At 42.4% G+C, this 14,673-nt stretch overlaps 1 protein-coding gene across 2 annotated transcripts in view; it reads left to right on the forward strand.

The window, feature by feature from the left end:
• The first annotated feature begins 5,997 nt into the window (after positions 1–5,997).
• The window catches only part of LOC146710819 (myosin-9-like), a 33,215-nt gene continuing 24,539 nt past the window's right edge, over positions 5,998–14,673 (forward strand). For both annotated transcript variants that reach the window (XM_085453452.1, XM_085453454.1), the window contains exon 1: positions 5,998–6,237. The gene's annotated coding sequence lies outside the window, so the exon portion shown is untranslated. The remainder of the gene's footprint in view (positions 6,238–14,673) is intronic.

The following is a 14,673-nucleotide window of genomic DNA, read 5'->3' on the forward strand; positions in this document are numbered from 1 at the left end:
GAAAACATGCCCAGCCCTGGCCGCTTGCTTTCCCATCCTGGCGTGTCATTACAGAGAGCCCACAGCTGACAGAATCATAGTGACGGCCTTCAGAACTGCTCATTAAAGTCACATCATTTGTCATCTGCACTTTCAGCGGGTCCTGGTTTGGATTAGGTCATTGCAAATGAAGCCCAAGGATGTGCTCACTGATAGTTACTCAGTAGCAGCCAGATCAGAGATCAAGTGATTTTTTTTTTTTGTATTATTTAAAAAGGAGGGGGAGGAGGAGGGGGAGGAATTCCACTGGCATTATGTAAGCAGGTGTGCGTAAAGCTAAAGGCCCAGATGTACAAACACAATTGTTGTAAGCTGGATGAAAGACATTCCTGCATAGTTTTTGAGATGTCTGTGAATGTTCTACCATTTCAGCCGCTTTTGTCCCCTTCTGCCTCAGATAATCAGCAACCGCGCCACATGACTTCCTATGCAGTTCCTATACTTTCAGACTGAGGAAAAGAGGTGACTGAAGAGATGACGACAGCCACCAGAGGTTAAAGACCAACATGTAACCCTACACGTCTTCCGCGAAAAACAATAGACCACACCTCCACCCTCTCTCTCTTTCGCTCTCTCTCCCACTCTCTCTCACACTCACTCAACCACCTCTTGTGACCATATAAGGCAAAAAAAGTCAGAGTAAACGGCAAGAGGCAGAGTTGCCAGAATTCTTGCAGTGAGTCTGTCCCACTTTAGAGCCCCAAACTGCTAATGTTCGCTCTCTGTTTGTTCGAAATGGCATCGCTTGTCTCTGAGCCAAACGCTTTTGCCCTGTGTGTGCATTTGGGTGAGGTGCTTATGGGAGAAAGAGCCGATCTGGCACAGGCCTGAGAATTCTGTGTTTATAGTAAATACATATCTGTATTTATATTTTAAACACACACCCTCTCCACCTTGTTAGAGCTGCGCTCTGTTCCAGACAAAGCAGCCACTGTTGCTGTTTCTCTCACTCCCATCAGTGCAATACCTTATGGACTTAGCATGTATTAGGGATGCTGTCTTATCAGCAACGCAACAAAGGGGGAGAGAGACGGACAAAGGAAGACGAGCTGTGCCTGTTTTCCCTTTTACTCCACATTCCCTAGTTTTGTGAGTCAACATGTGTCTTATCACTCCTTCCTGTGTACTGATTGCTAAGGAAAAAGGAGGATGGCGGAGCTGGAACCCAGGGTGAGACTAAAGACAGAATAAATAGCCACTGGACACACCGGTGCTTATTATTGCATTATCATAAAAGCTGAGGAAGCTCTTAATTATTCTTTGCGGTTCGTGCTATTCAAATACACACAAACAAACACTTTGTTTAACTATGTCAAGAGGTTGTGTTAACTGAAGCATGCTGGGTACATAGTCTCGGCAGACAGGGAGATGGTGATGAACAAACCGCATGCGCTGTAATAAGTGTTGTTGACCGGTTAGAGCTAGAGGATGTGGCTCAGACAGTAGCAATAAAGTGGCCCTATTAGAGGTTTCCCGATTTTCTGTCATATATGTGCTGTTAAAATGGCAGAAGCTCCTCATAAAAATAGCCAATGAGTTCAATGTACGTGCAAGTAATCCCAGTGATTGCATGAGCGCTGAAGCCCCTCCCACCTGTTGTTCAGACCTTTTGTTTGCAAGCTGCAGCAAATAGGGAGAAAGTCGGCCTTAAAGGGAGGGTGAAGGAGACGCAAACAGCTTGTTTCAAGACATACGAAAAAAGACATCCTTTACCTCGCCGCACCCCCAACCAGTTGGCGCAGATGGCTGCCATTCCCTGAGCCTGGCTGTTGCCGGAGGCTTCTTCCTGCTAAAAGGGAGTTTTGTCACCAAATACTTGCTCGCTGATTGTTGGGGTTTTCTCTGTTTTATTTTAGGGTCTTTACATTACAATAATACAGAAGCGGGAGTTATTGTGATTTGGTGCTATATAAATAAAACTGAGGGCCTGTGTCAACAGCCAGGATAAGTTGATAAGGATTATTTCGAACTGTGATTCTAGTACACTTCAGGAGTGAAAGAGTGGAGTAGGAAATGAGTACAAGAGGTAAATTTGTTTGCTCTATTATTTGACCTACATCTGAGCTTTTGCATGTACAGACATGTAGGCCCGTGTGTTGCTTGAGGGCACAGACACACACACAAATTCACGCAAGCGGTTACACTCCAAGAGTGGTCAGTGAGTTAACATAGCACCCTTTTTAACGTGCCGTCACTGAATGAGTTCCTTTCTTTCTGACTGGATGATATAATGGCCTTACACACCCTGAATTACAGACACACCCTGCTGCTGCTATTACAACCAACTGAAGGGGGGGGAGAAAGAGAGAATGAGCGAGAGAAAGGGAAGAGGGAGGGAGGGAGATGGTGAGGTCAGAGTTGTCCATATTTGGTAATTCTGCTATGTTTTAACCCCACATTTATTTTGCTTCCCATTTCTGTTTGCTTCTCTTTTTCCCCTTTAGATCCAAGATTCTTATCATATGAGAAGCTGTTGTCATATTACAAAATGTGCTTTGAGCTCAGATCTGTTTGTATGTCAGAAGCCTGATTCTCTTGCTTATTCCCCTGTTGTCTTCGCCTCTGCCCCTCTCCTCTTTTGGCATCTGGTCCCTCTCAAGTAACACGTGACCTTTGACCTCTTAGCTGAAAATTCAGATATTTCCCGTCCATCCTAGTAAAGTAGGGATGTGGGGGCTTATTGATTTTTCCATGCAGACACGCTGAATCGTCAGCATTTTGCTCTCCATACATGCGATACCCAGCTGCTAAAACATATAGGAAAACAAACAGACACATTCCACTCATAGTGACACGCAGCGAACATAAATCACACATTGTACTGAAAATGCCATTTTCCTGTGTTTGTCAGCAGATTCCTGTCATGCCTTAGGCCCTGCTGCAATATAAGGCAACTTCTAGGGATAAATGAGCATAATAGTTTGCCTTGTGCAGCGAATGTGTAGTTCAAGTATACCTGTGCTGAAATATATATATAGATATGTGTTATTTCTCTTCAGAATGCCATCATCTGTTTTGTGTTGCCATCTCTTATCAGGGATTACTTCCAAACAGGAAAAACAGAAAGACTTGTCTTAGTAGAAAAACTTGCTTTAAATCAAAAGTGTGCAGTTCGGGTTATAATCCACAGCTCTGACACTTTAACCTCAAGCACTTCGTCATAAATAAGGATCTGTTGTGCTGATTTAGTGGCTTTGGATGAATCATGGTTCAAAATAATCCTTATCTACTTTATACTGGGCAAGGGAGAACCATGGAAAAAACTAAAAACTCTTCAAGGATCAAAAGTAAAGCTTGAAAAGACAGACGGTGGCTGCAGTGACACTTTTCAGTGTTTTTGAAACTCGGTTTCACTTCAGCTATTTGTATGTAATAACTTCGCTCTTCTCCGCGGTTAGTTGACAGAGCAACAACAGCACATAGAGTGGCCCACAGACCGGTTGTACCACATACTTTGTACACTGCCTCCATGACAACGGAGCTCGCTGCAGGCAGACGGGCAGTGCCCGGTCACTACCGCTGAAATGACCATATCAGAGTTATCCGCTCTTATCAAGCTTATTATAATTAAGTGAAACTAAACTTAAAAAAATAATCTTCTGAAAAATATTAAAACTATCCATGCATCTATATTCTACTTATTCAGGGTCACGAGGAGCTGGAGCCTATCCCAGCTGTAATTAGAGTGAGAGGCAGGGTCCATCCTGGGCAGATCGCCAGTCTGTTGCAAGATTAACACAGAGACACGGGTAACCATTCACACTAATTAACCTAACCTCACCAACTGCATGTCTTTGGACTGTGGGAGGAAGCCAGAGTACCGACGCAGAGGTGGGAAGAATATGGCATACAGAAAGTCCTCGGCCTGTGAGGCAACAGTGCTAACCACTGCACCACTGTGTTGCTCATTAAACCTAAATTAAATAATTTTATGAAATTTTGGAAAATAAATCTATCTATCTATCTATCTATCTATCTATCTATCTATCTATCTATCTATCTATCTATCTATCTATCTATCTATCTATCTATCTATCTATCTATCTATCTATCTATCTATCTATCTATCTATCTATCCATCCTAATCCAATCCTATGGAACATTTTCAAACAATAAAAACTAAACTGAAAGAAGAAACTAAACTAAATTAAATAAAAGTCTTTTGAAAACGGGAAACTATAATAACTCTGGCTCTCACTGACATCATACAGAGTCAATAAAAAAGAGCCTGAAACCTGCATTACTGGAAGCTTTGGTCATTTTGAGCATCCACCAATGCAGCAGCATATACTGACAGCCAAAGCATAATAGTCAGGGTCCACAAACGATGGGTGATAAATTCAAGTGAAAACACAAACCCTTAAAGCAGACAGTGAAGACATCCAATGGCATTTTTATGGGGACACAGAGAAAGTGAAAAAACATTTATTTTCCACTGCTAACGTCTCCCTGCTGGTTGTGGCATGTGCGTTGGCCCTGTGCCTTCAGGGCCCGTTCAGCAAACCGGACCCAAATCACCCGATTTGAAACCCAGAGGGCTGCTTGAAGTAAACAGGTTCATATTGTACTTTCCATTCTCCGGCGTAGACTTTGGCATCAGTAACACAGGACTTTCATCTCGACATCATTCACCCTTTCCTACCACATTCCTGCTTTCCTGTTCTCCATTCCCTCATTCTCTCTTTATCCTTCATTTCTTTCCACAAGGCAACGTTGACGTTAGTTTTAACAGCCAAGTGAAAACTAATGTCAACATGTATTTCTCTCCTTTCACACTAATTAGATCATCACCTGCGGCGGTTCCCATGCAGTGTTAACACGTCTGATCATGAAGCTCGGCTCACTTGTTGGGCGAGTGAAAAGTCACATAACTGTTTTGAATTTTATCTTACACCGTGTTTGTTCTTCAGATCTAATCTCATATCTGACAGGTGGATGGATGCATTTCAATAAACTCACTGGAGAAAAAAAACTGGAGATCTGTTGGGACTGGCCATGGTGCCAGGTGCAGGAGGAATTTTTAAAAGAGTAATTGCATTTTAAATTACGCAATTTAGTTAAATGCATCACAAAAATAAATCCACAACACCTGGTTTCTCGCATCTAAGAGCTTGGGAAAGTGTGGATAAAGTTTTTATATTTAAAAAATCCCTCTGGTGGAAGCAGGAGCCAATAGGCTGAAATTGCTTGTATGTAATGGTGACAGGATGACTGAGTTTTTAAAAATTGGTTAACAGTGAAAAATTCAAGGCCCTCTGCAACCATGCTGCCAAAGTCGGGGTCAGCTGCACACTGGTCTTCCTGACCTCCTTTTAGAGTGGAGACAGCCTGTTTACAGAGAGGAGTGCTTCACAATATTAATACATCTTATGTGTTTAAGCAGACAGAGGTGGGTGTAGAGTTTCAAGAAACCGCTGCCTGAGTTTTTGTTACACCTTAAAAAAGAAAGAGACAGACAGATTAGTAATATGAGTAGCACGCAAGCCTGCATGTGCATGATTTGTCTGCTATCTGACAGCAGAAACGAAATCAAACATCTGGAGCCATCCGTACTAGTTGTTTAGCACGGCGCTCAGGGCAGACTAGACCTCGCTGACACACGAGGGGAGATCCTGAGTGATGCAGTTCATCCTGAGAGTGACTGGTACTTATATGGTCATAAAAATCCTTAGCATGCACATACCTCTCTCATTAAACACAGCTTTATCGGTAACCTCTCTAGTCTCTCCTCCCTCCTCTCAACGCTTTCAAGTTCAGTTTTTTGTTCTTTGTCCCGCCTATTCGCTGTCACCCCTCCGCCCTGTGCTGCCTTTAGAAGAAGCCGATTGGACAAAAGTGTCGAGGATTAACAAAGGACGGCGGCCATTGGCCAGGGGGCGGATATGTGACAGCTGGGTCCCGCCTCATCCTGAACCCCACCCCAGGCTCCGGCGGGCCGTTCGCTGACTAAAATTACGCAAACCAGAGACCAGCCAGTGGAAGAGGGAGGGAAAAAGGAAGAGGGGGAGAGAGAGAGAGAGAAAAAAAGATAGAAAGAGCGACTGACTGAAGTGGAGGAAGCGAGCTCTGTAGTTTAGCCTGAACTCTTCGAAGCTGCTGCCGACAGGAAGATAAGTTTGTCTCACTGCGACGCTGACTGAGCCACACGGTTGTTGTTAGCCACCCTCTTAAAAAAGGCATCCTGCACCCCAAAAGCAGGTAATTTCTTTCTTGAACACTTTTGTCTGCCATGCTTTCTCCATGTACTCGTTTCTAACTCGTGCAATTCGCTTGTAGCCGCAGCAAGTGCAGTGAACCAGGAAGCAGGGCCTTTTTTTTTCTTTTTTGGCTAGTTCAGGGCTGCAAATAGAGCAAGCTGCTCTGGGTGGAGTGGGACCTCCGTCGGAGTTTTAACCCGAGCTTTATTTAACTTCACAGCACTTTAATATTCAAATAATATACTGTCCATAAACTTTTAATACACGAGTGAGTGTGCAGTATGTGAAGCGTAGGTCTCAGAGTACAGCTTCAGCGTTGTGGCAGCTCGCGAGAAGCTAAAAGTCTTAACGGTAGAGGCAGGAAGTGATTCGCTTGAATGAATGGCACCGTGGGAGGAAAAAAAGAGAGAAAAAAAAAGCCGGGCGAGAGTTTGAGCTGAAGAGAAGAGGTGGAAGTTCAGGCTATCCGAACACCGGCTCGGTGTAAGATATGAATGCTTAGTTTGTGGTGGTTGAACTTATCGGTGTGTAGCGGTGGGAGACAGACACTGAGCCGGTGATATGTCTGGCTGGCAGGGTGACGTCAGTGGATCGCCGAGCTGAGCGTTTCCGCCACTGACCAGCTTTACCCATACTAAACCATGTCACCTGCATGTCTGTGCACTGCTACTGCCAACATGGTGGCATGAGGAACACATTTTACTGTGATTTTTGGGAGAGGCATAGAGAAGTCGGACAAACTCATAGGTGGGCTAATATGGATGTTTCAGAAGCTTAACTTGTATTATGTGATTGTCTGTACTATGTGAAGTACATATTTCTAGATAGATTTATTATTAAAATATTCTAGTTCACCTGGGAGGCACTTAACGTTTATTATCTCATTAGATAAAAGTCCAATGGGTTTCCAGTAAGGCTAAGGTTTCATTCTTCATACACTCATTGATTGCCTGATATGAAAGCAGTTTTTCCAGTCAGCATTATTCCAGGCCAAGATAGTGAAGAACGAAAATAGAGATGCATGTAAAAAATGCAGTGAATGTTATCCACATAGAGGATCTAAAGTCATTAAGGGGTGAAGCAGAAGGAAGTATTTCGCAGCGTGAGATGGGCATGATGATAAAAGATGTGGTTGTTATGTAGATGAGCCAGATGTTAAGTCAGAGTGGTTCCTGCAGTGCCAGCTTAAATTGACCAGGCTTGTCTTGTAATTACAGTGCGGTCCACTCTGATGAACATTAGCTGGGCAGCGTGACTTTTTCCATTTTACATAAGAGCTGGAAGGGCTCGGTATCGGCTCAGTCTGAGTGCATTTTTATTTGTGCAACCCAGTGACCCAAATTTACCTCTAAAGGCTTTACGAACTGTAAAACATGAGACGCCATGTAATTTTAGAGCCTCGAAAGTCATCACGGGAAACTTTGAGTTCAAGCTCAGGCAAAGCGTGCATGCGTCTGCAGTGGAAATGTTGATCTGCAAGCACAGATTACAAAAAAGCATCTCTAGTTAGTTCAGGCTCAAAGAGAACATGCATGTTACGGCAACATTTGGGCCAATCACAGATTTTCAGTGTTCCATTCAAATCAGGACCAATCATGTCATACCAGTGTGCATCCTCCTGAGTGATGTGCTTTGTCAGTATCATTTGTTTGCATCTGTTAGATGACGCATAGTTGTTTGCACTCAGGGACTGTGGATAGTCATTTAGGCTATGACAAGCACCAAAGTTCAGCATTTTGGGGGAAGAAATGCACAAAGTCTGCATCAAATCAAGCAGCTCTGGCACTCCTCCACCCAAACCTGCTTCTCATTGTAGAAGGTGTTAGTGGTCTCAGAGGGAGGCAGCGTGGCACCCTTTTGCTTTTAAACACAAACGCTTATTTCATATCAGTTGGTTTCTGCCAAGAAAGTCTTAAACCACAGTGCAAGGTTACTACAGTAACAATGCTTGCAGGCTGAGCAGTGATCAGTATTAGTCATTGTAGTAGCAGAAGAATAGCCACAGCTTGTGCAGAATTCTTCTATAAATGGCATCTCAGGGTGACCTTTCTCCGGATGAGTCTCCCTGAGAGCAGCAGTCATGTGCTTCAAGTCTGATGCTTGAAGGGTCACATGGGGTGACATGTTGTATGTCATATCCTGTTATTCGCAAGAGTCATTTTGGCAAATTAATACATTGTGCAACATCTTCTCTGGAGGCCAGTTCTCCTCTCCCATTGCCAGTTTCGGTGCTGTTATGGAGCCCCCCTGCAGAGATCGTTACATTCCATCATTCATGTGTCAGCAATGTCCATACTCGAGGCCCTCCTGGGGGGGGGGGGGGGGCGGCAGTTATGTACCGTAGTCCTGACAAAATTGAATGCAGGCCTCTTTTAAAATGTGAACAGGGTGCTGGTGTGTGAGGCTGTTCAGTCTTTTCAGAGTGTTACGGTCTGAGGGAACTTGCCTGTGGATGTTTAGATTTCATTGAAGGGTGGATGTCCCAGCTGGGGAAGATTATTTGCAGGCCCCCTGCTTTTGTTGCTCTGTGGAGAGGGCAGTGTGACATTATTTGGCACGTTGCGATCGTTTACCCTGTCTCAGTGTTATTTGAAGAAATGTCAGGTATTCCTATTCTGCCTTTTTGAACTACATTCGCATGTGCAGTAATTCCTGCAGTTTAGATCGCCAAGAAAACCAGATTGGAATATGTGCTGGGCTTTTTTTAGGGCTGAGAGTAATGGGGCATACTTGAATTAATTATGAAACCTGTCTGTTGAAAATGATGAAAAAAAAGGTTCTGGCTTTCTAAAATGTGACTTTACTTTGGTTTAAGCTTTTAACTTTTCTTGAAATAGTTTTAATGCTCAGTAAAATGGTAATGTTTAAAATCGTGTGTGTCTTTGACACAAGATTCACAAATATAAACAAAACATTCCTGTCAGAGGAGATTGCCAAGTTTGTTTGTTTTTGTTTTTTTTCATTAAGCATAGCAGAGCCGATCGTATCCTCTCTCAGTATGTAGCAGTGTCAGCTGCGAGCGTCACTGGCTTAAATTCATTTTCATGTATTAAAGGCAGTATCAAACATTAACAGATTTTAGCCTGTGGAGTCTGAATGCAGTATGTCATTAATGCTGGCCTTTAATTCAAGTCATTCAAACTGCTGCTTTCTCCTGAATGTCTCTTCTAATTTAGCTCTGCCTCAGTTAGTGGTTGACCCGACTACTCTCAAGGATATGCAGACCGTGGGTTTTTTCTTCTCTTTCTTTCTTTAAACAGCTTTGTATTTCCTTGTTGTGTCAGTCTTCTTATCAGACCTTTCTCTGTGACCTCTGTTCACAGTGCATGTTCTTCGTTTTACCTCCCCTGTCTCTTTTCCTATTCTTATTATCTCTCTCCCCCCCCCCCCCCCCCCCCCCCCCACACACACACACACACACACACCTGTGAGGTTTCAATAGAGCCCAACAATGGCAGGAAATGACTGTGCTCTGACTTAGTCTACATAAACAAAAGACTTGTTGAGATTTCAGGTCTTGAAGGACAGACCTTGACTTATGCCTCCTTGTGGCAATGGCTCAGCAGATGGTGCTTCTTTGTGTTCAGTAACGCTAATTATGAGGTATTGTTTGATTAGAGATTACAGTCATACAGTTGAGCCTTCTCAGAGTGCCAGTTAATGATCATACAGTTTTGTTTTTGTTTTTGTTTTTTCTTTTTTCTGGGATTATTGAAGTGGCTGTCCAAAATCTTGTCTTGTAAAAAAAACATTTTCAAAGTTCTAGTTAGCAGGCTTTACTTATTCATGTAAACGTACGTTTTTCAGTGTGAACCAAGACAAAAGCTGGGTTGAGGTTAAAAGGCCTGAAACAGGGAAGGTTTCTAATCTGCCGTGACTGTAGTAAAGCTCAGTTGCATTTCTGCATATGACCTAAATGTACTTTGTCCGTGGTTGGGTGGGCGTGTGTGACCTACACACCTGTTTTAACTGTGCGGAAAGGCAATTGATACTCGGGACGAAGTGAGAGACAGTTTTGCACTATGAACTTTGAAATGTGCTGAGTAATATGCCTAATATTTGACTCCCGTTGGACAGTTTATTCACATGTTAATCCAAAATTTGACTACATGCCAGCTGTCCAGGTTGTCAGACTGTCATGTGGTTCTCCAAAGACTGTTAATGTGTCTTTTTATGAGATGATTTTTTTTTTTCTTTTAAAAAGAAGACAGCTTTGTATTGTCTGAATCTCTCAAAGGGAGTGACCTAAGTAGCGATAACAAGTGATAAGGCTGAGACAAACCGCATGGCAATCCACAAAGTAGAAGCAGCAGATGGAGGCTTTCTGCTGGTAGAATTAAATGTATAAGAACATACGAAAAGTGAAACTATAAAAGTAGCAGATTTCCTTCACTGTGTCTGTCAGAAATCTAATGCGTAGCTGTTCCAGTGCAGCTTTCCTCCTAAGAAAGATTGCTGCTGACAAACAGAAATGTGTATCTTAACTCCCTTCTGCATTCTTTCACTGTCTATTAAAAGGCTTACGTAACGATCTGTGAGCTATCACATAGTCAATACGGTTGGAGTGTTTTTCTAAAAGGGCAGGCGAAGTAACCAGTCGTTTGGGCTGTGGTGTAACAGGGTGGTTGTTTCAAAGATAACTGTGAAATTTGTTCTGTGACCCTGAAACTGTTGCAGTTGTCAGGCGGATGACCTATTTCAAATGGTCTGTCATTTTAAATCAACATTTAATCTTAACTATTGCTTGGATTGGGTGGAGGTGAAATTGATGTATTGGAAACTGATGACTTAAAAGTAACATTGAAATGCTTGACTTGAGGCAGTATGTGGAAAGATCATGTTCCCTCTCCAATTCTTTTTATTTTTTATTTTTTTTATGCACTGTCTCCACGGTAAAAACTTGTGTTGTGATCAAGTGCAAGAGAGTTAACTTAAAGTAAAAGAAGTGCTTGAAAAGGTCAGCTAGAATGATTTGTAGTTGTTGAGCTCAGACTGTAATATTAACGATGAACTTTGCAGTGTGATCGCACCTTTTGGTTAGTAAGCCTTGTAGTGTTGCGACTTTACCGTCTTGGTGTTTTAAAATGTGCACGATTGAGTGGATCTGACTAAGAAACTGAGAGACAATAGTAGCTTATCTGTCTACCTACACATGTAAGCCATGTCAAGCATACACTTCTTTATATTTTTATGCTCTGTTGGTGTCGTCCATTCAGAAACTAAAAAGAAAACTTATACTACTTTCTACTTTAACCAAAGGAGTTGCCTCTTTGCTGACCAGTAGAAAAGTATGTCCATCTTCGGTATACAGTCCATCTGCTGAAAAGTGAAGTCACTGTGCAAGTGCATTAAATCTGTACTCTTGTGCTAATGCTCAAAAGGGCCTGACTTCTGTCTGTGAAAACAAATGCATTACTTTAGAAGTCTGAGAAAGCTATTGCATGGGGATTCCACAAAAAATTACCTCTCGTTCTTCATTTCTAGTTTAAAAATAATGATATTAAAAAATTGATGGCCAAAATGCACAAGCAAGATCTTCACAACAGAACCTCATAACCAGTAGGTGACATAATGGTGGCTGCGTGTGCCTCTGCATATAGTGTATGGTTTAAAAGGGCCTGCTTGGCACTAAATTTATGAAGGCAGGTATACCCAAACACTCATAGTTCAATTGTTACATCCACTATTTTGCTATCAGTCAAATCTAATTCAGATGAACACACTTAAACATGACTGTGGTGTTGGTGAAGAAGTTCACTAGCTCATCTGAAAAGGTTGTGGGGGGTCAGACTAAAGTCTGAGTTCATATGATGTTGTAGGGGCCCCTAGCTGCAAGTGGTAGATGGCAGTGGCTAGCTTACAGTGCAGTGAAATTTGATCCTGGTTGGGGCAGGAATGTGAAAAGTAATGTGGAAAGTGATGTAGGTCTGTCATGCAGTGTGGTTATTTTTCCAGCCAGGGCTTAATTTACTCCTCAGTCCTCAGATCTGCTCAGCATGGGCTCAAGAAAAGCGCCACCTTTCTTCTCCTCGAAAGACTCGCACACAACAAGTTCCTCAAATGGCAAAATAGTTTTCTCAGCTTGTCATTTCCTCTTTCCTCCTCCCCTCCCTTCTCCTTGCCCCACCCTTGTGCCACTTTCAGAGGAGGAGGGTGAAGGAAGTAGAGAGAGTTGACGTGTAAGCCCATAATGAATTTTGACTGACTGGCTCAGTACCTTAGCAGCTCCTGTCTGGCACACACTCATGTCATGAGAGGGCAGACTCGCAGTGATCAGCTCAAACTGTGAGGGGGTCGAATGCAGTAAAGCTATGACAGAGGAGGCATTGATGCAGTAAAAATAGACAAAGTAGTATTTGTTGGAATGAGGAACATAAACGGATGAAGGGTGTCAACGGGTTAAAACAATGTCCACAGCATGAGAAAGGCAACTGAGGACGAGCAGGCTTGGCTCAGCTTATGTTAGTGGGATGCTGTGATGAGATGCTGTTGGTGGGAGTACAGTGTTATTGACTTTGGCAGGATTATTAATAGAAAGGCAGCAATGTCAGCTCAGCACAGCTGGTTTTATGGGTTCCTTTCAGCTGGAACAGGAGGGTTTGACTTTACATGGTCAAGCTGTGGCGGAGGTTGTCACGACTCCAGTTTTTTTTTTTTTTTTTTTTTTTTTTTTTTTTTTTTTTTTTTAAACTGTTGTTTTTTAAACTGTAACTTGGTGAGGTGGAAAAGAAAGACGGCTGTTGTTTGTTTTTGTTTTTTTAAAACTGATGAATCGAGGGTCTCAGCTTTAAAGGTCTTGAGTTCACCTTCTTTCTAAACGTTATGTTTCCCTTTTCCTTTCCTCGTTCCTCCTGCACTTCTTTCTAAATGTCCTGGCTCCTGCATTGCTTCCTCTGTTTGGAACCACACTGCTCTGTGATGTAGGTTTGCACACCGGCCTTTGTTCTCATCCTCATGTTGTCTTTTGGTTCCTCTTCCTCTTTCAATCAGATTGTCTAATGGGGTAGAGCTAACTAACTCTGATTTATTTTTTTTTTATTTAAATATATTTTTTGAATGGGTTTTCAGTCATTGCCCATAAAACTGTGCCGTGCTGGTTTCAGGATGACTGTCCAAGTGTCTGCCACCATGTAATCACTTAATAAGTAATCTGTGTTATGAAAATCTAGATGAGTTGAAGTCAGGCTAAGCAGAATAGATGGTGTTTTTGCAGCCAAGTGTCACTCCACAGACAGGGATTCAGAGAACGCTTGATTCTTACAGGATTATGGATGCATTGGCAGCAGGGCTTCAAGAACGAGGAATTGTGATCCTCAAGCAGGGGGTGGGTTTCATGAGCTTTAATGCACAGTGTTTTATCTCAATGTCAAATCAACATCCAAGACTTACTGTAACTGTTAAGCTCTACGGGGAAAAGCCAAGGTCTAAAATTGGCTGTTCTTTATCCCTCGTCTTCTACCTTCTATATAGAACAGGCCTTGCCAAGCTAGAATAGCTACTGGGAGTAATTTTAGACCTCATTGCTCTCTGGAGAGCTAGTTTGAAGTATGTCACAGTTATCTGTGTCAGGCATGTGAGTCGGACTATGGCAGACGTCATTGTTAGATTGGACTTTAGTCCTCTTTTACTGCTTGGCTGATTCTTTCTTTTATAGGTGACGGTAAACTGACTTTATGTGGTTAGGACAAAAACATTTTGAGTAAGTCAGACATAATGTAAGTGGGAATGAACAAATAGAAAAAGACTCTGTGGATTAATTGGTAAGAAAAACAACTGCTTGCAGCAGTTTCCACACATTAAATGTCTAAACTGCAGTTTCGTATGAAAGACTTCTGGTTAACATTAATTTAAAATGAATAAACTAGCAAGTAGGGCTGGGCCATATTATACCGTTCACGGTAATACCGGTATAATGTTAGGCAACGATAGGAAAATGAAATATCGCGATAGAATGGGAGTAAAACGCGCATGCGCAGTGCCTTTGTTTTCATACGCACATGGCCGATTGTTGAGTGAAACAGATGAACCAGAATTGGTTTGTAAAAATGGTGCAACTTCAGTGATGTGGAACTGGTTTGGTGTTTGTCCGTCAGATACACAACAAAGCACATTTTTTTTGCAGAACATGCAAGCGGCCGTTCTAAGATGCTCTTAAATCTGGGAGTAATCTGGGTCCTAAACTCCGTATGCTTCAGGTCAAACAACACTGCAGCATCACTTAGAGTTAAAAACTGTCTAAATTCTTTCATCTTTAATAAAACGATCAGCATTGCTGCTTTACCAGGTGTAACTATAAAGTTTAACTTCCAGGCATCCATGAAAACAAAAGTTATTACATTTAACGGAGTTAGAAGTTAGCAGGAAGCTAGCGGAAGTTAGCTCGCTAGTTTCGCTAGTTACCTAAGCATGATATTGCATGTTCTGACTGAGAGATTTC

The sequence above is a fragment of the Copadichromis virginalis genome, linkage group LG4 (genome assembly GCF_057382275.1).
Source record: "Copadichromis virginalis isolate Kocher_CV1m ecotype Utaka linkage group LG4, C_Virginalis_male_GT1.1, whole genome shotgun sequence".
NCBI lineage: Eukaryota > Metazoa > Chordata > Actinopteri > Cichliformes > Cichlidae > Copadichromis > Copadichromis virginalis.